This window comes from Lethenteron reissneri, unplaced genomic scaffold, assembly GCF_015708825.2.
Source record: "Lethenteron reissneri isolate LAM-NWPU_2019-01 unplaced genomic scaffold, ASM1570882v1 scaffold_1864, whole genome shotgun sequence".
Lineage (NCBI taxonomy): Eukaryota > Metazoa > Chordata > Hyperoartia > Petromyzontiformes > Petromyzontidae > Lethenteron > Lethenteron reissneri.
Window position 1 is genome coordinate 2,135,557 of NW_026891624.1, and position 21,691 is coordinate 2,157,247.

Sequence of the window (21,691 nt, forward strand, 5' to 3'; positions counted from 1 at the left end):
ACGCCACCGGCTTGCCCTGGTCGGCCCTTATAAGGACAGCGAGCCAGGGGAGCTCTGGGGCCTACACTAGCAGGTCTTCCGTCTTCTCTGGTTAAAGCTGAGTCCCGACCTCGAGCCCTCGAGCTCATCACCTTTTATAGGACTCGCCCCCGAGGGGGGGCCCGTGGGGGATACACATGCGGACGTCGGTGCGAGCGCCACCCTTGTGTACGGCCGTAACCCCGCCCCTTGTGTTTGTTGGCCATCCGTGGCCATGCATAATCACACCTCAACATTCGTAGCCATGCGCAATTACACCTCTACACAAGCAAGCAAGTGAACTTAATATAAAGGATTTAAAAATGGAAACGAAAACCCGATAAACTGAGAGGAAATCAATGAACTAAGCGAGAACCCCAATTAAAAACAATGAAAATTAGAAAGATGAAAGAAAATGATATGTAGACCTAAAAACTGATAAAGAAACACATTTTATTTATACTTTTAAAATAAAGAAACTGAGAGGATAAACAAAAAACTTGGAAGAGAGCCCAAACATTGAGAGGAAACACCAAGTAACAACAAGGTAATTCAAGCAAGTGTGTGGGAAGTCCAAGGCAGTGATGTAAACAACACAAACTGCAAAGGAACTCTAAAAATCCACGAGATTGAAAGAAAAAAAAAGGAGATAAAATTCGAACAAACTGATTGATTCACCCAATAAATTGGGACACATTCCCAGGAAACTAAAATCCCGTGCCAAAAAGTGAAAACAAAATCCAAGAAACAGAGGCAAAACCAAAGCGACGGTGCTGCAGACCGAGAAAAAAACTGATTGATGTTCCGTGAAATGAGAAAAACTGAAAACCTGCCAAGAAAAAGACCCAAGAAGCAGAGAGAGAAAGCATCAAGAGCTCAAATGTCATTGAATTTTTAAATGGAAAGAACAGCAGCTGGCCAGTATGGGGATCGAACCCAGGACCTTGGCGTTATTCGCACCACGCTCTAACCAGCTGAGCTAACCGGCCACCTCGATTTGGCTTTTGCAAGATATCCCTCATGTGAGCACGTGCAAATGCTTTTCAAACGTGTCGCTCAGAAATTTGGAGAAAGAATGCCAAAAAATGTCAACGAAAACCCGATCAACTGAGAGGAAATCTAATGAACTGAGAGAGAAACTCAATTAAAATCAATGAAAATTAGAAAGATGCAAGAAAAGGAGAGGTAGACCTAGAAACTGATAAAGAAACACATTTTATTAATAGGTTTAAAATGAAAAACTGAGGATAACCAAGAAACTGGGAAGAGAGCCCAAAAAAACGTCCGAAACGTCGTGATTTAATTTATTTAACTTTTTTACCTACGTGACTTTACCGAAAAAAACAGAGAGTATGAATCCTTGCAGTCACGAAAACTTCAAATCTAGAATTAGTGCCAAAAAATTGAGACGAAACACCAAGTACCAACAGAGTAAGTCAAGTTCAAGTTCATGTACTAGGTGTAGCCCTGTGAGCCATTCGGCTCTTCAATCGGGTGCAACCGCAACAAACAGAAAACAAAAACATGAACAAGAAAACATCTTAAAGTGAAAATGTGACTAAGTGCAAACGGAAAATCCAAGAAAAGACAGCATAATATTGCAGAAAAAACACCGTACACCAACGCTGTGTGCAAAAATCCCAGTGGGATGCAACTCAAACAACAACAACAACCACAAGACAACTTAGATTATAGCCATCAGTCTTACTCCGGACTACAACAAACACACATGGTCAAGCAAGTGTGTGGCAAGTACAAGTCAGAGGTGTAAACAAACACAAACTGCAAAGGAACTCTAAAAATCCAAGAGATGCAAACAAAAAAATTTGGAGAAAATTCGAACCAACTGATTGATGGACACAGAAAATTGGGAAACACTCCCAGGAAACTAAGATTCTGCTCCAAAAAGTGAAAGGAAATTACAAGAAACCGAGGCAGAATCCTAAGGGATGGTGCGGCAAACCGAGAAAACTTGAGAGATATTCCGTGAAATGAGAAAAATGAAAACCTGCCAGGCAAACCAAATAAAGACGAGAAAGCATCAAGAGCTAAATTTTCATGAATTTTTTTAAAAATGGAGGAAAACAGCAGCTGGCCAGTATGGGGATAGAACCCAGGACCTTGGCGTTATTAGCACCACGCTCTAACCAGCTGAGCTAACCGGCCACCTCGATTGGGCTGGTGCAAGATATCCCTCATGTGAGCACGTGCAAATGCTTTTTAACAGTGTCGCTCACAAATTGAGAGAAAGAATGCCGAAAAATGTCAACGAAAACCCGATCAACTGAGAGGAAATCCAATAAACTGAGAGAGAACCCCAATTAAAAACAATGAAAATTAGAAAGATGCAAGAAAAGGAGAGGTAGACCTAGAAACTGGTAAAGAAAACCATTTTATTCTTAGGTTTTAAATGAAAAACTGAGGATAACCAAGAAACTGGGAAGATATCTTCTTGGTTTTTTCGGTAAAGTCACGTAGAAGGGAAGTAATAAAATAATAAAAAATAAAACATAATAAAATAATTCTCACGACGTTTCGGCCACAACGCAAGTAGCCGTCCTCAGGTGAAACCAGGTCTGTCGAGGCGACAGCGTCTGAATGAAACAGCACAAGTGCTTGGAGCATATATATATAAGCTGGGTTGGAAGGGGGGGGGGAGGGGGCGCCTTGACAAAAGAATTTGCATATCAAGAGGAATCCAGCATACCCATAGGAAATGCAGGTATGTGATTAGTACTACTTGTGTAAGTGCATTATGCAGGATTAGCAGCATCCAAGGGAGGGGATATGGGAAATGCAGATATGTGATTAGTACTACTTGTGTAAGTGCATTATGCAGGATTAGCAGCTTCCAAGGCAGTGGTGTAAACAAACACAAACTGCAAAGGAACTCTAAAAATCCAAGCGATGGAAAGAAAAAAAGGAGAGAAAATTCGAGCAAACTGATTGATGGACCCAAGAAATTGGGACACATTCCCAGGAAACTAAGATTCTGCTCCAAAAAGTGAAAGGAAATTCTAAGAATCAGAGGCAGAATCCTAAGGGATGGTGCGGCAAACCGAGTAAACTTGAGAGATATTCCGTGAAATGAGAAAAATGAAAACCTGCCAGGCAAACCCAATAAAGATGAGAAAGCATCAAGAGCTAAAATTTCATTAATTTTTTTAAATGGAGGAAAACAGTAACTGGCCAGTATGGGGATCGAACCCAGGACCTTGGCGTTATTAGCACCACGCTCTAACCAGCTGAGCTAACCGGCCACCTCTCTTTGACTGGTGCAATATATTCTTCATGTGAGCACGTGAAAACGCTTTTCAACAGTGTCGATTAGATATTTGGAGAAAGAATGCCAAAAAAATGTCAACGAAAACCTGATAAACTGAGAGGAAAACCAATTAACTGAGAGAGAAACCCAATTAAAAACAATAAAAATTAGAAAGATGCAAGAAAAGGAGAGGTAGACCTAAAAACTGATAAAGAAACACATTTTATTTATAGTTTTAAAATAAAAAAAAAACTGAGGATAACCAAGAAACTGGGAAGAGAGCCCAAAAAAACGTCCGAAACGTCGTGATTTAATTTATTTTAATTTTTTTACCTACGTGACTTTAACGAAAAAAACAGAGAGTATGAATCCTTGCAGTCACGAAAACTTCAAATCTAGAATTAGAGCCCAAACATTGAGAGGAAACACCAAGTAACAACAGAGTAAGTCAAGAAAGTGTGTGGGACATCTAAGACAGTGGTGTAAACAAACACAAACTGCAAATAAACTCTAAAAATGCAAAAGATGGAAAGAAAAAAAAACAAGAGAAAATTCGAACAAACTGATTGATGCACCCAAGAAATTGGGACATTCCCAGGAACCTAAGATTCTGCTCCAAAAAGTGAAAGGAAAGTACAAGAAACAGAGGCAGAATCCTAAGGGATGGTGCTGCAAACCGAGAAAACTTGAGAGATATTCCCTGAAATGAGAATAATGAAAACCTGCCAGGCAAACCCAATAATGCTGCGAAAGCATCAAGAGCTAAATTTTCATTAATTTTTTTTAAATGAAGGAAAACAGCAGCTGGCCAGTATGGGGATCGAACCCAGGACCTTGGCGTTATTAGCACCACGCTCTAACCAGCTGAGCTAACCGGCCACCTCGATTTGACTGGTGCGAGATATTCTTCATGTGAGCATGTGCAAATGCGTTTTAACAGTGTCGCTCAGAAATTGAGAGAAAGAATGCCGAAAAAATGCAAATGAAACCCGATCAACTGAGAGGAAATCCAATGAACTGAGAGAGAAACTCAATTAAAATCAATGAAAATTAGAAAGATGCAAGAAAAGGAGAGGTAGACCTAGAAACTGATAAAGAAACACATTTTATTAATAGGTTTCAAATTAAAAACTGAGGATAACCAAGAAACTGGGAAGAGAGCCCAAAAAAACGTCCGAAACGTCGTGATTTAATTTATTTTAATTTTTTTACCTACGCGACTTTAACGAAAAAACAGAGAGTATGAATCCTTGCAGTCACGAAAACTTCAAATCTAGAATTAGAGCCCAAACATTGAGACGAAACACCAAGTACCAACAGAGTAAGTCAAGTTCAAGTTCATGTATTAGGTGTAGCCCTGTGAGCCATTCGGCTCTTCAATCGGGTGCAACCGCAACAAACAGAAAACAAAAACATGAACAAGAAAACATCTTAAAGTGAATATGTGACTAAGTGCAAACAGAAAATCCAAGAAAAGACAACAAAATATTGCAGAAAAAGCACCGTACACCAACGCTGTGTGCAAACATCCCAGTGGGATGCAAGTCAAACAACAACAACAACAACCACAAGACAACTTAGATCAAGGCCATCAGTCTTACTTCGTACTACAACAAACAAACATGGTCAAGCAGGTGTGTGAGAAGTCCAAGGCAGTGGTGTAAAAAAACACAAACTGCAAAGGAACTCTAAAAATCGAAGAGATGGAAAGAAAAAAAAGGAGAAAAAATTCGAACAAACTGATTGTTGCACCCAAGAAATTGGGACACATTCCCAGGAAACTAAGATCCTGCGCCAAAAAGTGAACAGAAATTACAAGAAACAGAGGCAGAATCCTAAGGGATGGTGCTGCAAACCGAGTAAACTTGAGAGATATTCCGTGAAATGAGAAAAATGAAAACCTGCCAGGCAAACCCAATAAAGATGAGAAAGCATCAAGAGCTAAATTTTCATTGATTTTTTTAAATGGAAGAAAACAGCAGCTGGCCAGTATGGGGATCGAACCCGGGACCTTGGCGTTATTAGCACCACGCTCTAACCAGCTGAGCTAACCGGCCACCTCTCGTTGACTCGTGCAAGATATCCTTCTTGTTAGCACGTGCAAATGCTTTTCAACAGTGTCGCTTAGATAATTTGAGAAATAATGCCGAAAAAATGTCAACGAAAACCCGATTAACTGAGAGGAAAACCAATTAACTGAGAGAAAAACCCAATTAAAAACAATGAAAATTAGAAAGATGCAAGAAAATGAGTGGTAGACCTAAAAACTGATAAAGAAAAACATTTTATTTATAGTTTTAAAATGAAAAAAACTGAGGATAACCAAGAAACTGTGAAGAGAGCCCAAAAAAAACGTCCGAAACGTCGTGATATAATTTATTTTAAATTTTTTACCTACGTGACTTTGACAAAAAACCAGAGAGTATGAATCCTTGCAGTCACGAAAACTTCATATCTAGAATTAGAGCCCAAAAATTGAGAGGAAACACCAAGTAACAACAAGATAAGTCAAGCAAGTGTGTGGGAAGTCCAAGGCAGAGGTGTAAACAACACAAACTGCAAAGGAACTCTAAAAATGCAAGAGATGGAACAAAAAAAAAGGAGATAAAATTCGAACAAACTCATTGATGTCGCCAAAAAATTGGGAAAGATTGCCAGGAAACTAAGGTTTTGCTCCAAAAAGTGAACGAATATTACAAGAAACAGAGGCAGAATCCGAAGGGATGGTGCTGCAAACCGAGTAAACTTGAGAGATATTCCTTGAAATGAGAAAAATGAAAACCTGCCAGGCAAACCCAATAAAGATGAGAAAGCATCAAGAGCAAATTTTCATTAATTTTTTTAAATGGAGGAAAACAGCAGCTGGCCAGTATGGGGATCGAACCCAGGACCTTGGCGTTATTAGCACCACGCTCTAACCAGCTGAGCTAACCGGCCACCTCTCTTTGACTGGTGCAATATATTCTTCATGTGAGCACGTGAAAACGCTTTTCAACAGTGTCGATTAGATATTTGGAGAAAGAATGCCAAAAAAATGTCAACGAAAACCTGATAAACTGAGAGGAAAACCAATTAACTGAGAGAGAAACCCAATTAAAAACAATAAAAATTAGAAAGATGCAAGAAAAGGAGAGGTAGACCTAAAAACTGATAAAGAAACACATTTTATTTATAGTTTTAAAATAAAAAAAAAACTGAGGATAACCAAGAAACTGGGAAGAGAGCCCAAAAAAACGTCCGAAACGTCGTGATTTAATTTATTTTAATTTTTTTACCTACGTGACTTTAACGAAAAAAACAGAGAGTATGAATCCTTGCAGTCACGAAAACTTCAAATCTAGAATTAGAGCCCAAACATTGAGAGGAAACACCAAGTAACAACAGAGTAAGTCAAGAAAGTGTGTGGGACATCTAAGACAGTGGTGTAAACAAACACAAACTGCAAATAAACTCTAAAAATGCAAAAGATGGAAAGAAAAAAAAACAAGAGAAAATTCGAACAAACTGATTGATGCACCCAAGAAATTGGGACATTCCCAGGAACCTAAGATTCTGCTCCAAAAAGTGAAAGGAAAGTACAAGAAACAGAGGCAGAATCCTAAGGGATGGTGCTGCAAACCGAGAAAACTTGAGAGATATTCCCTGAAATGAGAATAATGAAAACCTGCCAGGCAAACCCAATAATGCTGCGAAAGCATCAAGAGCTAAATTTTCATTAATTTTTTTTAAATGAAGGAAAACAGCAGCTGGCCAGTATGGGGATCGAACCCAGGACCTTGGCGTTATTAGCACCACGCTCTAACCAGCTGAGCTAACCGGCCACCTCGATTTGACTGGTGCGAGATATTCTTCATGTGAGCATGTGCAAATGCGTTTTAACAGTGTCGCTCAGAAATTGAGAGAAAGAATGCCGAAAAAATGCAAATGAAAACCCGATCAACTGAGAGGAAATCCAATGAACTGAGAGAGAAACTCAATTAAAATCAATGAAAATTAGAAAGATGCAAGAAAAGGAGAGGTAGACCTAGAAACTGATAAAGAAACACATTTTATTAATAGGTTTCAAATTAAAAACTGAGGATAACCAAGAAACTGGGAAGAGAGCCCAAAAAAACGTCCGAAACGTCGTGATTTAATTTATTTTAATTTTTTTACCTACGCGACTTTAACGAAAAAACAGAGAGTATGAATCCTTGCAGTCACGAAAACTTCAAATCTAGAATTAGAGCCCAAACATTGAGACGAAACACCAAGTACCAACAGAGTAAGTCAAGTTCAAGTTCATGTATTAGGTGTAGCCCTGTGAGCCATTCGGCTCTTCAATCGGGTGCAACCGCAACAAACAGAAAACAAAAACATGAACAAGAAAACATCTTAAAGTGAATATGTGACTAAGTGCAAACAGAAAATCCAAGAAAAGACAACAAAATATTGCAGAAAAAGCACCGTACACCAACGCTGTGTGCAAACATCCCAGTGGGATGCAAGTCAAACAACAACAACAACAACAACAACCACAAGACAACTTAGATCAAGGCCATCAGTCTTACTTCGTACTACAACAAACAAACATGGTCAAGCAGGTGTGTGAGAAGTCCAAGGCAGTGGTGTAAAAAAACACAAACTGCAAAGGAACTCTAAAAATCGAAGAGATGGAAAGAAAAAAAAGGAGAAAAAATTCGAACAAACTGATTGTTGCACCCAAGAAATTGGGACACATTCCCAGGAAACTAAGATCCTGCGCCAAAAAGTGAACAGAAATTACAAGAAACAGAGGCAGAATCCTAAGGGATGGTGCTGCAAACCGAGTAAACTTGAGAGATATTCCGTGAAATGAGAAAAATGAAAACCTGCCAGGCAAACCCAATAAAGATGAGAAAGCATCAAGAGCTAAATTTTCATTGATTTTTTTAAATGGAAGAAAACAGCAGCTGGCCAGTATGGGGATCGAACCCGGGACCTTGGCGTTATTAGCACCACGCTCTAACCAGCTGAGCTAACCGGCCACCTCTCGTTGACTCGTGCAAGATATCCTTCTTGTTAGCACGTGCAAATGCTTTTCAACAGTGTCGCTTAGATAATTTGAGAAATAATGCCGAAAAAATGTCAACGAAAACCCGATTAACTGAGAGGAAAACCAATTAACTGAGAGAAAAACCCAATTAAAAACAATGAAAATTAGAAAGATGCAAGAAAATGAGTGGTAGACCTAAAAACTGATAAAGAAAAACATTTTATTTATAGTTTTAAAATGAAAAAAACTGAGGATAACCAAGAAACTGTGAAGAGAGCCCAAAAAAACGTCCGAAACGTCGTGATATAATTTATTTAAAATTTTTTACCTACGTGACTTTGACAAAAAACCAGAGAGTATGAATCCTTGCAGTCACGAAAACTTCATATCTAGAATTAGAGCCCAAAAATTGAGAGGAAACACCAAGTAACAACAAGATAAGTCAAGCAAGTGTGTGGGAAGTCCAAGGCAGAGGTGTAAACAACACAAACTGCAAAGGAACTCTAAAAATGCAAGAGATGGAACAAAAAAAAAGGAGATAAAATTCGAACAAACTCATTGATGTCGCCAAAAAATTGGGAAAGATTGCCAGGAAACTAAGGTTTTGCTCCAAAAAGTGAAAGAATATTACAAGAAACAGAGGCAGAATCCGAAGGGATGGTGCTGCAAACCGAGTAAACTTGAGAGATATTCCTTGAAATGAGAAAAATGAAAACCTGCCAGGCAAACCCAATAAAGATGAGAAAGCATCAAGAGCAAATTTTCATTAATTTTTTTAAATGGAGGAAAACAGCAGCTGGCCAGTATGGGGATCGAACCCAGGACCTTGGCGTTATTAGCACCACGCTCTAACCAGGTGAGCTAACCGGCCACCTCTGTTTGAGTGGTGCAAGATATCCTTCATGTCAGCACGTGCAAATGCGTTTTAACAGGGTCGCTCAGAAATTGAGAGAAAGAATGCCGATAAAATGTCAACTAAAACCCGAAAAACTGAGAGGAAAACCAATTAACTTAGAGAGAAACCCAATTAAAAACAATTAAAATTAGAAAGATGCAAGAAAAGGATAGGTAGACCAAAAAACTGATAAAGAAAACATCTGGCCAATATGGGGATCGAACCCGGGACCTTGGCGAACAAGAAAACATCATAAAGTGAATATGTGACTAAGTGCAATCATAAATTCCAAGAAAAGACAGCAAATATTCCAGAACAAACACCATACACCAACGCTGTGTGCAAAAATCCCAGTGGGATGCAAGTCAAACAGCAACAACAACAACCACAAGACAACTTAGATTATAGCCATCAGTCTTACTCTGTACTACAACAAACAAACATGGTCAAGCAAGTGTGTGGGAAGTCCAAGTCAGAGGTGTAAACAAACACAAACTGCAAAGAAACTCTAAAAATCCAAGAGATGTAAAGAAAAAAATTTGGAGAAAATTCGAACCAACTGATTGATGGACACAGAAAATTGGGACACACTCCCAGGAAACTAAGATTCTGCTCCAAAAGTGAAAGGAAATTACAAGAAACCGAGGCAGAATCCGAAGGGATGGTGTGGCAGACTAAATAAACTTGAGAGATATTCCGTGAAATGAGAAAAATGAAAACCTTCCAGGCAAACCCAATAAAGATGAGAAAGCATCAAGAGCTAAAATTTTTGATGTTTTTAAATGGAGGAAAACAGCAGCTGGCCAGTATGGGGATCGAACCCAGGACCTTGGCGTTATTAGCACCACGCTCTAACCAGCTGAGCTAACCGGCCACCTCGATTGGGCTGGTGCAATATATTCTTCATGTGAGCACGTGCAAATGCTTTTTAACAGTGTCGCTTAGATATTTTGAGAAAGAATGCCGAAAAAATGTCAACGAAAACCCGATAAACTGAGAGGAAACCCAATTAACTGAGAGAGAAACCCAATTAACTGAGAGAGAAACCCAATTAAAAACAATGAAAATTAGAAAGATGCAAGAAAAGGAGAGGTAGACCTAAAAACTGATAAAGAAACACATTTTATTTATAGTTTTAAAATAAAAAAAACTGAGGATAACCAAGAAACTGTGAAGAGAACCCAAAAAACGTCCGAAACGTCGTGATATAATTTATTTTAAATTTTTTACCTACGTGACTTTAACAAAAAAACCAGAGAGTATGAATCCTTGCAGTCACGAAAACTTCATATCTAGAATTAGAGCCCCAAAATTGAGAGGAAACACCAAGTAACAACAAGATAAGTCAAGCAAGTGTGTGAGAAGTCCAAGGCAGAGGTGTAAACAACACAAACTGCAAATAAACTCTAAAAATGCAAAAGATGGAAAAAAAACAAGAGAAAATTCGAACAAACTGATTGATGCACCCAAGAAATTGGGACATTCCCAGGAACCTAAGATTCTGCTCCAAAAAGTGAAAGGATATTACAAGAAACAGAGGCAGAATCCGAAGGGATGGTGCGGCAGACTAAATAAACTTGAGAGATATTCCGTGAAATGAGAAAAATGAAAACCTTCCAGGCAAACCCAATAAAGATGAGAAAGCATCAACAGCTGAATTTTCATAAATTTTTTAAATTGAAAGAAAAAATTGCAGCTGGCCAGTATGGGGATCGAACCCAGGACCTTGGCGTTATTAGCACCACGCTCTAACCAGCTGAGCTAACCGGCCACCTCTGTTTGACTGGTGCGAGATATTCTTCATGTGAGCACGTGCAAATGCTTGTCAACAATCGCTCAGAAACTGGGAGAAAGAATTCCGAAAAATGTCAATGAAAACCCGATGAACTGAGAAGACAACCAATGAACTGGGAGAGAAACCCAAATAAAACCATGAAAATTAGAAAAATGCAAGAAACTGAAAGGTAGGCCTAAAAAACTGATAAAGAAACGTATTTTATTCATAGTTTTAAAATGAAGAAACTGAGAGGATTAACGAGAAACTGGGAATAGAGCCCAAATATTGAGAGGAAACACAAAGTACAACAGGGTAATTTCGGTTAAGTCACGTATAAAGATAAAATAATAAACTAAATAATAGCATACTACGACGTTTCGATTGCAACACAAGCAATCATCATCAGGTATAAAACAAATAGCAACAACAATCTAACCAGAAAACAAAACTGACACCTTTTTACAAGGAGTCATGTTTGCATAGACTGCAATACCTGCAGTCATAATACAAACAAAAAAACATAGGCGCATTTTGGCGTCATCTGGTCCAACCCATGTGAGACTAGGCTCTAAGGAAAGCTGTCTCGGGTGTGGACCAATCAACTTCAAGGACAGTGCATACATTATCAGAGTTGTGTTTTTAGTTTGTATTATGACTGCAGGCATTGCGGTCTATGCAAACATGACTCCTTGTAAAAAGGTGTCAGTTTTGTTGCCAGATAGAAGGGTAAAAAACCAATTATCATATTTTTACTGGCAAATGAGGTTCCCATAGTGTATCTAACCAGAAAACTACAGATAGACTGTCTATAGTTTTTTTGTTGCTATTTCTTTTATACCTGATGATGATTGCTTGTGTTGCAATCGAAACGTCGTAGTATGCTATTATTTAATTTATTACTTTATCCTTATACGTGACTTAACCGAAAGAACCAAAGAATAATTCCTGCAGTCACGAAAGTTCCAAAATTGAGATTACCACAGGGTAAGTGAAGCAAGTGTGTGGGAAGTCCAAGGCAGTTGTGTAAACAAACACAAACTGCAAAAGGAACTCTAAAAATCCAGATGCAAACAAAAAACTGAAAGAAAATTCGAACAAACTGATTGATGTACCCAAGAAATTGGAGGACAATCGCACGAAACAAACAATTCCGTGCCAAAAAGTGAAAGGAAAATCCAAGAAACAGAGGCAGAAACCGAAGAGACGGTGCTGCAGACCGAGAGAGACTGAGGGATGTTCAGAGAAATGAGAAAAGCTGCCAGGCAACCCCAATAAGCTGAGAAAGCATCAAGAGCTGAATTTTCATAAATTTTTGATATTGGAAGAAAAAACAGAGCTGGCCAGTATGGGGATCGAACCCAGGACCTTGGCGTTATTAGCACCACGCTCTAACCAGCTGAGCTAACCGGCCACCTCTGTTTGACTGGTGCGAGATATTCTTCATGTGAGCACGTGCAAATGCTTGTCAACAATCGCTCAGAAACTGGGAGAAAGAATTCCGAAAAATGTCAATGAAAACCCGATGAACTGAGAAGACAACCAATGAACTGGGAGAGAAACCCAAATAAAACCATGAAAATTAGAAAAATGCAAGAAACTGAAAGGTAGGCCTAAAAAACTGATAAAGAAACGTATTTTATTCATAGTTTTAAAATGAAGAAACTGAGAGGATTAACGAGAAACTGGGAAGAGAGCCCAAATATTGAGAGGAAACACAAAGTACAACAGGGTAATTTCGGTTAAGTCACGTATAAAGATAAAATAATAAACTAAATAATAGCATACTACGACGTTTCGATTGCAACACAAGCAATCATCATCAGGTTTAAAACAAATAGCAACAAAAATCTAACCAGAAAACAAAACTGACACCTTTTTACAAGGAGTTATGTTTGCATAGACTGCAATACCTGCAGTCATAACACGAACAAAAAAACATAGGCGCATTTTGGCGTCATCTGGTCCAACCCATGTGAGACTAGGCTCTAAGGAAAGCTGTCTCGGGTGTGGACCAATCAACTTCAAGGACAGTGCACATTATCAGAGTTGTGTTTTTAGTTTGTATTATGACTGCAGGCATTGCGGTCTATGCAAACATGACTCCTTGTAAAAAGGTGTCAGTTTTGTTGCCAGATAGAAGGGTAAAAAACCAATTATCATATTTTTACTGGCAAATGAGGTTCCCATAGTGTATCTAACCAGAAAACTACAGATAGACTGTCTATAGTTTTTTTGTTGCTATTTCTTTTATACCTGATGATGATTGCTTGTGTTGCAATCGAAACGTCGTAGTATGCTATTATTTAATTTATTACTTTATCCTTATACGTGACTTAACCGAAAGAACCAAAGAATAATTCCTGCAGTCACGAAAGTTCCAAAATTGAGATTACCACAGGGTAAGTGAAGCAAGTGTGTGGGAAGTCCAAGGCAGTTGTGTAAACAAACACAAACTGCAAAAGGAACTCTAAAAAATCCAGATGCAAACAAAAAAACTGAAAGAAAATTCGAACAAACTGATTGATGTACCCACGAAATTGGGGGACAATCGCACGAAATAAAAAATCTGCGCCAAAAAGTGAAAGGAAAATCCAAGAAACAGAGGCAGAAACCGAAGAGACGGTGCTGCAGACCGAGAGAGACTGAGGGATGTTCAGTGAAATGAGAAAAGCTGCCAGGCAAACCCAATAAGATGAGAAAGCATCAACAGCTGAATTTTCATACATTTTTTAAATTGAAAGAAAAAATTGCAGCTGGCCAGTATGGGGATCGAACCCAGGACCTTGGCGTTATTAGCACCACGCTCTAACCAGCTGAGCTAACCGGCCACCTCTGTTTGACTGGTGCGAGATATTCTTCATGTGAGCACGTGCAAATGCTTGTCAACAATCGCTCAGAAACTGGGAGAAAGAATTCCGAAAAATGTCAATGAAAACCCGATGAACTGAGAAGACAACCAATGAACTGGGAGAGAAACCCAAATAAAACCATGAAAATTAGAAAAATGCAAGAAACTGAAAGGTAGGCCTAAAAAACTGATAAAGAAACGTATTTTATTCATAGTTTTAAAATGAAGAAACTGAGAGGATTAACGAGAAACTGGGAATAGAGCCCAAATATTGAGAGGAAACACAAAGTACAACAGGGTAATTTCGGTTAAGTCACGTATAAAGATAAAATAATAAACTAAATAATAGCATACTACGAATTTTCGATTGCAACACAAGCAATCATCATCAGGTATAAAACAAATAGCAACAACAATCTAACCAGAAAACAAAACTGACACCTTTTTACAAGGAGTCATGTTTGCATAGACTGCAATACCTGCAGTCATAATACAAACAAAAAAACATAGGCGCATTTTGGCGTCATCTGGTCCAACCCATGTGAGACTAGGCTCTAAGGAAAGCTGTCTCGGGTGTGGACCAATCAACTTCAAGGACAGTGCATACATTATCAGAGTTGTGTTTTTAGTTTGTATTATGACTGCAGGCATTGCGGTCTATGCAAACATGACTCCTTGTAAAAAGGTGTCAGTTTTGTTGCCAGATAGAAGGGTAAAAAACCAATTATCATATTTTTACTGGCAAATGAGGTTCCCATAGTGTATCTAACCAGAAAACTACAGATAGACTGTCTATAGTTTTTTTGTTGCTATTTCTTTTATACCTGATGATGATTTCTTGTGTTGCAATCGAAACGTCGTAGTATGCTATTATTTAATTTATTACTTTATCCTTATACGTGACTTAACCGAAAGAACCAAAGAATAATTCCTGCAGTCACGAAAGTTCCAAAATTGAGATTACCACAGGGTAAGTGAAGCAAGTGTGTGGGAAGTCCAAGGCAGTTGTGTAAACAAACACAAACTGCAAAAGGAACTCTAAAAAATCCAGATGCAAACAAAAAAACTGAAAGAAAATTCGAACAAACTGATTGATGTACCCACGAAATTGGGGGACAATCGCACGAAATAAAAAATCTGCGCCAAAAAGTGAAAGGAAAATCCAAGAAACAGAGGCAGAAACCGAAGAGACGGTGCTGCAGACCGAGAGAGACTGAGGGATGTTCAGTGAAATGAGAAAAGCTGCCAGGCAAACCCAATAAGATGAGAAAGCATCAACAGCTGAATTTTCATAAATTTTTTAAATTGAAAGAAAAAAATGCAGCTGGCCAGTATGGGGATCGAACCCAGGACCTTGGCGTTATTAGCACCACGCTCTAACCAGCTGAGCTAACCGGCCACCTCGATTGGGCTGGTGCAAGATATCCCTCATGTGAGCACGTGCAAATGCTTTTTAACAGTGTCGCTCACAAATTGAGAGAAAGAATGCCGAAAAATGTCAACGAAAACCCGATCAACTGAGAGGAAATCCAATGAACTGAGAGAGAACCCCAATTAAAAACAATGAAAATTAGAAAGATGCAAGAAAAGGAGAGGTAGACCTAGAAACTGGTAAAGAAAACCATTTTATTCTTAGGTTTTAAATGAAAAACTGAGGATAACCAAGAAACTGGGAAGATATCTTCTTGGTTTTTTCGGTAAAGTCACGTAGAAGGGAAGTAATAAAATAATAAAAAATAAAACATAATAAAATATTTCTCACGACGTTTCGGCCACAACGCAAGTAGCCGTCCTCAGGTGAAACCAGGTCTGTCGAGGCGACAGCGTCTGAATGAAACAGCACACGAGCTTGGAGCATATATATAAGCTGGGTTGGAAGGGGGGGGAAGGGAGCGCCTTGACAAAATAATTTGCATATCAAGAGGAATCCAGCATACCCATAGGAAATGCAGGTATGTGATTAGTACTACTTGTGTAAGTGCATTATGCAGGATTAGCAGCATCCAAGGGAGGGGATATGGGAAATGCAGATATGTGATTAGTACTACTTGTGTAAGTGCATTATGCAGGATTAGCAGCATCCAAGGCAGTGGTGTAAACAAACACAAACTGCAAAGGAACTCTAAAAATCCAAGCGATGGAAAGAAAAAAAGGAGAGAAAATTCGAACAAACTGATTGATGGACCCAAGAAATTGGGACACATTCCCAGGAAACTAAGATTCTGCTCCAAAAAGTGAAAGGAAATTCTAAGAATCAGAGGCAGAATCCTAAGGGATGGTGCGGCAAACCGAGTAAACTTGAGAGATATTCCGTGAAATGAGAAAAATGAAAACCTGCCAGGCAAACCCAATAAAGATGAGAATGCATCAAGAGCAAAATTTTAATTGATTTTTTTCAAATGGAGGAAAACACATCTGGCCAGTATGGGGATCGAACCCAGGACCTTGGCGTTATTAGCACCACGCTCTAACCAGCTGAGCTAACCGGCCACCTCTCTTTGACTGGTGCAAGATATCCCTCATGTGAGCACGTGCAAATGCTTTTCAAAAGTTTCGCTCAGAAATTTGGAGAAGGAATGCCGATAAAATGTCAACTAAAACCCGATCAACTGAGAGGAAAACCAATTAACTTCGAGAGAAACCCAATTAAAAACAATTAAAATTAGAAAGATGCAAGAAAATGAGAGGTAGACATAAAAACTGATAAAGAAAAACATTTTATTTATAGTTTTAAAATGAAAAAAACTGAGGATAACCAAGAAACTGTGAAGAGAGCCCAAAAAAACGTCCGAAACGTCGTGATATAATTTATTTTAAATTTTTTACCTACGTGACTTTGACAAAAAACCAGAGAGTATGAATCCTTGCAGTCACGAAAACTTCATATCTAGAATTAGAGCCCAAAAATTGAGAGGAAACACCAAGTAACAACAAGATAAGTCAAGCAAGTGTGTGGGAAGTCCAAGGCAGAGGTGTAAACAACACAAACTGCAAAGGAACTCTAAAAATGCAAGAGATGGAACAAAAAAAAAGGAGATAAAATTCGAACAAACTCATTGATGTCGCCAAAAAATTGGGAAAGATTGCCAGGAAACTAAGGTTTTGCTCCAAAAAGTGAAAGAATATTACAAGAAACAGAGGCAGAATCCGAAGGGATGGTGCTGCAAACCGAGTAAACTTGAGAGATATTCCTTGAAATGAGAAAAATGAAAACCTGCCAGGCAAACCCAATTAAGATGAGAAAGCATCAAGAGCAAATTTTCATTAATTTTTTTAAATGGAGGAAAACAGCAGCTGGCCAGTATGGGGATCGAACCCAGGACCTTGGCGTTATTAGCACCACGCTCTAACCAGGTGAGCTAACCGGCCACCTCTGTTTGAGTGGTGCAAGATATCCTTCATGTCAGCACGTGCAAATGCGTTTTAACAGGGTCGCTCAGAAATTGAGAGAAAGAATGCCGATAAAATGTCAACTAAAACCCGAAAAACTGAGAGGAAAACCAATTAACTTAGAGAGAAACCCAATTAAAAACAATTAAAATTAGAAAGATGCAAGAAAAGGATAGGTAGACCAAAAAAACTGATAAAGAAAACATCTGGCCAATATGGGGATCGAACCCGGGACCTTGGCGAACAAGAAAACATCATAAAGTGAATATGTGACTAAGTGCAATCATAAATTCCAAGAAAAGACAGCAAATATTCCAGAACAAACACCATACACCAACGCTGTGTGCAAAAATCCCAGTGGGATGCAAGTCAAACAGCAACAACAACAACCACAAGACAACTTAGATTATAGCCATCAGTCTTACTCTGTACTACAACAAACAAACATGGTCAAGCAAGTGTGTGGGAAGTCCAAGTCAGAGGTGTAAACAAACACAAACTGCAAAGAAACTCTAAAAATCCAAGAGATGTAAAGAAAAAAATTTGGAGAAAATTCGAACCAACTGATTGATGGACACAGAAAATTGGGACACACTCCCAGGAAACTAAGATTCTGCTCCAAAAAGTGAAAGGAAATTACAAGAAACAGAGGCAGAATCCTAAGGGATGGTGCGGCAGACTAAATAAACTTGAGAGATATTCCGTGAAATGAGAAAAATGAAAACCTGCCAGGCAAACCAAATAAAGACGAGAAAGCATCAAGAGCTAAATTTTCATGAATTTTTTTAAAAATGGAGGAAAACAGCAGCTGGCCAGTATGGGGATCGAACCCAGGACCTTGGCGTTATTAGCACCACGCTCTAACCAGCTGAGCTAACCGGCCACCTCGATTGGGCTGGTGCAATATATTCTTCATGTGAGCACGTGCAAATGCTTTTTAACAGTGTCGCTTAGATATTTTGAGAAAGAATGCCGAAAAAATGTCAACGAAAACCCGATAAACTGAGAGGAAACCCAATTAACTGAGAGAGAAACCCAATTAACTGAGAGAGAAACCCAATTAACTGAGAGAGAAACCCAATTAAAAACAATGAAAATTAGAAAGATGCAAGAAAAGGAGAGGTAGACCTAAAAACTGATAAAGAAACACATTTTATTTATAGTTTTAAAATAAAAAAAACTGAGGATAACCAAGAAACTGTGAAGAGAACCCAAAAAACGTCCGAAACGTCGTGATATAATTTATTTTAAATTTTTTACCTACGTGACTTTAACAAAAAAACCAGAGAGTATGAATCCTTGCAGTCACGAAAACTTCATATCTAGAATTAGAGCCCCAAAATTGAGAGGAAACACCAAGTAACAACAAGATAAGTCAAGCAAGTGTGTGAGAAGTCCAAGGCAGAGGTGTAAACAACACAAACTGCAAATAAACTCTAAAAATGCAAAAGATGGAAAAAAAACAAGAGAAAATTCGAACAAACTGATTGATGCACCCAAGAAATTGGGACATTCCCAGGAACCTAAGATTCTGCTCCAAAAAGTGAAAGGATATTACAAGAAACAGAGGCAGAATCCGAAGGGATGGTGCGGCAGACTAAATAAACTTGAGAGATATTCCGTGAAATGAGAAAAATGAAAACCTTCCAGGCAAACCCAATAAAGATGAGAAAGCATCAAGAGCAACATTTTCATGAATTTTTTTAAAAGGAGGAAAACAGCAGCTGGCCAGTATGGGGATCGAACCCAGGACCTTGGCGTTATTAGCACCACGCTCTAACCAGCTGAGCTAACCGGCCACCTCTGTTTGACTGGTGCGAGATATTCTTCATGTGAGCACGTGCAAATGCTTGTCAACAATCGCTCAGAAACTGGGAGAAAGAATTCCGAAAAATGTCAATGAAAACCCGATGAACTGAGAAGACAACCAATGAACTGGGAGAGAAACCCAAATAAAACCATGAAAATTAGAAAAATGCAAGAAACTGAAAGGTAGGCCTAAAAAACTGATAAAGAAACGTATTTTATTCATAGTTTAAAAATGAAGAAACTGAGAGGATTAACGAGAAACTGGGAATAGAGCCCAAATATTGAGAGGAAACACAAAGTACAACAGGGTAATTTCGGTTAAGTCACGTATAAAGATAAAATAATAAACTAAATAATAGCATACTACGACGTTTCGATTGCAACACAAGCAATCATCATCAGGTATAAAACAAATAGCAACAACAATCTAACCAGAAAACAAAACTGACACCTTTTTACAAGGAGTCATGTTTGCATAGACTGCAATACCTGCAGTCATAATACAAACAAAAAAACATAGGCGCATTTTGGCGTCATCTGGTCCAACCCATGTGAGACTAGGCTCTAAGGAAAGCTGTCTCGGGTGTGGACCAATCAACTTCAAGGACAGTGCATACATTATCAGAGTTGTGTTTTTAGTTTGTATTATGACTGCAGGCATTGCGGTCTATGCAAACATGACTCCTTGTAAAAAGGTGTCAGTTTTGTTGCCAGATAGAAGGGTAAAAAACCAATTATCATATTTTTACTGGCAAATGAGGTTCCCATAGTGTATCTAACCAGAAAACTACAGATAGACTGTCTATAGTTTTTTTGTTGCTATTTCTTTTATACCTGATGATGATTGCTTGTGTTGCAATCGAAACGTCGTAGTATGCTATTATTTAATTTATTATTTTATCTTCATACGTGACTTAACCGAAAGAACCAAAGAATAATTCCTGCAGTCACGAAAGTTCCAAAATTGAGATTACCACAGGGTAAGTGAAGCAAGTGTGTGGGAAGTCCAAGGCAGTTGTGTAAACAAACACAAACTGCAAAAGGAACTCTAAAAAATCCAGATGCAAACAAAAAAACTGAAAGAAAATTCGAACAAACTGATTGATGTACCCACGAAATTGGGGGACAATCGCACGAAATAAAAAATCTGCGCCAAAAAGTGAAAGGAAAATCCAAGAAACAGAGGCAGAAACCGAAGAGACGGTGCTGCAGACCGAGAGAGACTGAGGGATGTTCAGTGAAATGAGAAAAGCTGCCAGGCAAACCCAATAAGATGAGAAAGCATCAACAGCTGAATTTTCATACATTTTTTAAATTGAAAGAAAAAATTGCAGCTGGCCAGTATGGGGATCGAACCCAGGACCTTGGCGTTATTAGCACCACGCTCTAACCAGCTGAGCTAACCGGCCACCTCTGTTTGACTGGTGCGAGATATTCTTCATGTGAGCACGTGCAAATGCTTGTCAACAATCGCTCAGAAACTGGGAGAAAGAATTCCGAAAAATGTCAATGAAAACCCGATGAACTGAGAAGACAACCAATGAACTGGGAGAGAAACCCAAATAAAACCATGAAAATTAGAAAAATGCAAGAAACTGAAAGGTAGGCCTAAAAAACTGATAAAGAAACGTATTTTATTCATAGTTTTAAAATGAAGAAACTGAGAGGATTAACGAGAAACTGGGAATAGAGCCCAAATATTGAGAGGAAACACAAAGTACAACAGGGTAATTTCGGTTAAGTCACGTATAAAGATAAAATAATAAACTAAATAATAGCATACTACGACGTTTCGATTGCAACACAAGCAATCATCATCAGGTATAAAACAAATAGCAACAACAATCTAACCAGAAAACAAAACTGACACCTTTTTACAAGGAGTCATGTTTGCATAGACTGCAATACCTGCAGTCATAATACAAACAAAAAAACATAGGCGCATTTTGGCGTCATCTGGTCCAACCCATGTGAGACTAGGCTCTAAGGAAAGCTGTCTCGGGTGTGGACCAATCAACTTCAAGGACAGTGCATACATTATCAGAGTTGTGTTTTTAGTTTGTATTATGACTGCAGGCATTGCGGTCTATGCAAACACGACTCCTTGTAAAAAGGTGTCAGTTTTGTTGCCAGATAGAAGGGTAAAAAACCAATTATCATATTTTTACTGGCAAATGAGGTTCCCATAGTGTATCTAACCAGAAAACTACAGATAGACTGTCTATAGTTTTTTTGTTGCTATTTCTTTTATACCTGATGATGATTGCTTGTGTTGCAATCGAAACGTCGTAGTATGCTATTATTTAATTTATTATTTTATCTTCATACGTGACTTAACCGAAAGAACCAAAGAATAATTCCTGCAGTCACGAAAGTTCCAAAATTGAGATTACCACAGGGTAAGTGAAGCAAGTGTGTGGGAAGTCCAAGGCAGTTGTGTAAACAAACACAAACTGCAAAAGGAACTCTAAAAAATCCAGATGCAAACAAAAAAACTGAAAGAAAATTCGAACAAACTGATTGATGTACCCACGAAATTGGGGGACAATCGCACGAAATAAAAAATCTGCGCCAAAAAGTGAAAGGAAAATCCAAGAAACAGAGGCAGAAACCGAAGAGACGGTGCTGCAGACCGAGAGAGACTGAGGGATGTTCAGTGAAATGAGAAAAGCTGC

General features: G+C 38.6%; 15 non-coding genes across 15 annotated transcripts; all 15 read right to left on the reverse strand.

The window, feature by feature from the left end:
• Nucleotides 1-3,204: 3,204 nt before the first annotated feature.
• Nucleotides 3,205-3,278, reverse strand: TRNAI-AAU (transfer RNA isoleucine (anticodon AAU)). The gene has a single exon. It is a non-coding gene; the product is annotated as a tRNA-Ile (tRNA).
• An 810-nt stretch (nucleotides 3,279-4,088) lies between these two features.
• On the reverse strand, nucleotides 4,089-4,162 carry TRNAI-AAU (transfer RNA isoleucine (anticodon AAU)). Its single transcript has one exon. It is a non-coding gene; the product is annotated as a tRNA-Ile (tRNA).
• A 1,104-nt stretch (nucleotides 4,163-5,266) lies between these two features.
• On the reverse strand, nucleotides 5,267-5,340 carry TRNAI-AAU (transfer RNA isoleucine (anticodon AAU)). Its single transcript has one exon. It is a non-coding gene; the product is annotated as a tRNA-Ile (tRNA).
• An 806-nt stretch (nucleotides 5,341-6,146) lies between these two features.
• On the reverse strand, nucleotides 6,147-6,220 carry TRNAI-AAU (transfer RNA isoleucine (anticodon AAU)). Its single transcript has one exon. It is a non-coding gene; the product is annotated as a tRNA-Ile (tRNA).
• An 810-nt stretch (nucleotides 6,221-7,030) lies between these two features.
• Nucleotides 7,031-7,104, reverse strand: TRNAI-AAU (transfer RNA isoleucine (anticodon AAU)). The gene has a single exon. It is a non-coding gene; the product is annotated as a tRNA-Ile (tRNA).
• A 1,111-nt stretch (nucleotides 7,105-8,215) lies between these two features.
• TRNAI-AAU (transfer RNA isoleucine (anticodon AAU)) lies at nucleotides 8,216-8,289 on the reverse strand. The gene has a single exon. It is a non-coding gene; the product is annotated as a tRNA-Ile (tRNA).
• A 1,703-nt stretch (nucleotides 8,290-9,992) lies between these two features.
• On the reverse strand, nucleotides 9,993-10,066 carry TRNAI-AAU (transfer RNA isoleucine (anticodon AAU)). Its single transcript has one exon. It is a non-coding gene; the product is annotated as a tRNA-Ile (tRNA).
• Nucleotides 10,067-10,889: 823 nt separating this feature from the next.
• TRNAI-AAU (transfer RNA isoleucine (anticodon AAU)) lies at nucleotides 10,890-10,963 on the reverse strand. Its single transcript has one exon. It is a non-coding gene; the product is annotated as a tRNA-Ile (tRNA).
• A 1,343-nt stretch (nucleotides 10,964-12,306) lies between these two features.
• Nucleotides 12,307-12,380, reverse strand: TRNAI-AAU (transfer RNA isoleucine (anticodon AAU)). The gene has a single exon. It is a non-coding gene; the product is annotated as a tRNA-Ile (tRNA).
• Nucleotides 12,381-13,723: 1,343 nt separating this feature from the next.
• Nucleotides 13,724-13,797, reverse strand: TRNAI-AAU (transfer RNA isoleucine (anticodon AAU)). The gene has a single exon. It is a non-coding gene; the product is annotated as a tRNA-Ile (tRNA).
• Nucleotides 13,798-15,142: 1,345 nt separating this feature from the next.
• On the reverse strand, nucleotides 15,143-15,216 carry TRNAI-AAU (transfer RNA isoleucine (anticodon AAU)). The gene has a single exon. It is a non-coding gene; the product is annotated as a tRNA-Ile (tRNA).
• A 1,017-nt stretch (nucleotides 15,217-16,233) lies between these two features.
• On the reverse strand, nucleotides 16,234-16,307 carry TRNAI-AAU (transfer RNA isoleucine (anticodon AAU)). Its single transcript has one exon. It is a non-coding gene; the product is annotated as a tRNA-Ile (tRNA).
• A 1,709-nt stretch (nucleotides 16,308-18,016) lies between these two features.
• Nucleotides 18,017-18,090, reverse strand: TRNAI-AAU (transfer RNA isoleucine (anticodon AAU)). The gene has a single exon. It is a non-coding gene; the product is annotated as a tRNA-Ile (tRNA).
• An 842-nt stretch (nucleotides 18,091-18,932) lies between these two features.
• On the reverse strand, nucleotides 18,933-19,006 carry TRNAI-AAU (transfer RNA isoleucine (anticodon AAU)). The gene has a single exon. It is a non-coding gene; the product is annotated as a tRNA-Ile (tRNA).
• Nucleotides 19,007-20,351: 1,345 nt separating this feature from the next.
• Nucleotides 20,352-20,425, reverse strand: TRNAI-AAU (transfer RNA isoleucine (anticodon AAU)). Its single transcript has one exon. It is a non-coding gene; the product is annotated as a tRNA-Ile (tRNA).
• Nucleotides 20,426-21,691: the final 1,266 nt, after the last annotated feature.